The sequence below is a fragment of the Bubalus kerabau genome, chromosome 17, assembly GCF_029407905.1.
Source record: "Bubalus kerabau isolate K-KA32 ecotype Philippines breed swamp buffalo chromosome 17, PCC_UOA_SB_1v2, whole genome shotgun sequence".
NCBI lineage: Eukaryota > Metazoa > Chordata > Mammalia > Artiodactyla > Bovidae > Bubalus > Bubalus kerabau.
In genome coordinates this window covers 27,044,741-27,046,452 of record NC_073640.1, presented here as the reverse complement: position 1 = coordinate 27,046,452, position 1,712 = coordinate 27,044,741, and the positions used below count along the sequence as shown (strand labels likewise).

Here is a 1,712-nt window from a genome sequence, read left to right as displayed (position 1 = left end):
GCATGGAATGGGGAAAGTGAAAAAAAAGGGGGGGATTCATAAATAAAGAAGTTGTTTTAACATGCGGTGTATTAATAGACACTCTGAAGTGTGGTAAAGCCCATGGATCAGGAGCCAACTGCCATTTAAGAGGTAAGTTACTCCCAGTTCCCCAGAGGAGGGGGCGTGACGCCACCTGGTGGGGCACAAGGTAATACACTGGGTGTGTCAGGGGGCAGAGGAAGGAGGGAGGAATTGAGGGTAAGAACTTTATCTTGGCTTTCCCGGCAGTGAGCCCTTGGATGAGGCCTTTCGGCCGCAGCCATGGCGCCCAGCCGGAATGGCATGATCCTGAAGCCCCACTTTCACAAGGACTGGCAGCGGCGCGTGGCCACGTGGTTCAACCAGCCGGCTCACAAGATCCATAGACACAAGGCCCGGCAGGCCAAGGCGCGCCGCACTGCCCCGCGCCCCACGTCGCGTCCTCTCCGGCCGGTGGTGAGATGCCTGACGGTCAGGCACCACACGAACGTTTGTGCCAGCAGGGGCTTCAGCCTGGAGGAGCTTAGGGTGGCCGGCATCCACAAGAAGGTGGCCCGGACCATTGGGATCTCAGTGGACCTGAGGCGGTGGAACAAGTGCACGGAATCCCTGCAGGCCAACATGCAGCGGCTCAAGGAGTACCGCTCCAAGCTTATCCTGTTCCCCAGGAAGCCCTCGGCCCCCAAGAAGGCAGACAGCTCTGCTGAAGAGCTCAAACTGGCGATTCAGCTGACCGGACCTATTATGCCCATACGAACGTCTATAAGAAGGAGAAAGCCAGAGTCATCACAGAGGAGAAGGACTTTAAGGCATTTGCCAGTTTCCACATGGCCCGTGCCAACGCCCTGCTCTTTGGCATCCAGGCAAAAAGGGCCAAGGAAGCCGCAGAACAGGATGTTGAAAAGAAAAAATAAAGTGCTGTTGGCAACTTATGATAAACCTGCAGTGTCCATGTGACCTTCGTTGTGTAAGGAGCCAGGGCCTGGAGGTGGGGGCGGGGGGGCCTCCTTGAGGGGGACCTGGGGTGTGTCTGACCTTTGTTGCAACAGAGCTGTGAGGGAAGCAGCTTTGGTACGTGGAGGCTTGTGCTTAGTGAGTGTTCTTGTCTGGACCCTCCAGCCCAGGAGGTGCTGTGTGTTCCTGTTACTGACTATTAAAATACTATTTTCACATCTAAAAAAAAAAAAGAACTTTATCTTTATCTTGGTTGGTGGGAGGGGGTTGAAGGAGCTAGCCAACTCCCTGCTCCCACCCCACCCACCCCACCCCCACCCCCACCCCCGCTCCCACTCCCCCACCCTCCCCCCGCCCCCACGCTCTGGGGCTTAGGGACTACCAACAGTTGTCAGGTCCTTGATCTAGAGTGATTAGGACAGGATGATAGTGGTCCATGTGGAGGGCCTAATAAAGAAGTTGGGAAACAGGCTCTGGGATGCTGGAAGGGAAAGTTCATTCTTATCTCCAGGGATTGGCTAACTCTGGGAGGGGCAGTTCCCCCAGAATCAGCAAGGCTCCAGCTGTCAAAACATCAGAATACAGGACATAGAGGACATGGTTAATACAAGGGTGCAGCAAGGGACCTCGGAATGCATCTGTACCATTTTATAGATGGAAAAACTGAGGCTCAGAGAGAGAAATGTACGTGCCCAAGGTCAGCTGGAAAATCATGCTCTGAATTCTCTGTCTCCTGA

The 1,712-nt window shown here is 54.6% G+C and overlaps 1 pseudogene; it reads left to right on the top strand.

Moving 5' to 3' along the window:
• Positions 1 to 219: 219 nt before the first annotated feature.
• LOC129631486 (60S ribosomal protein L13-like) lies at positions 220 to 949 on the top strand (annotated as a pseudogene).
• The last annotated feature ends 763 nt before the right edge of the window (positions 950 to 1,712 follow it).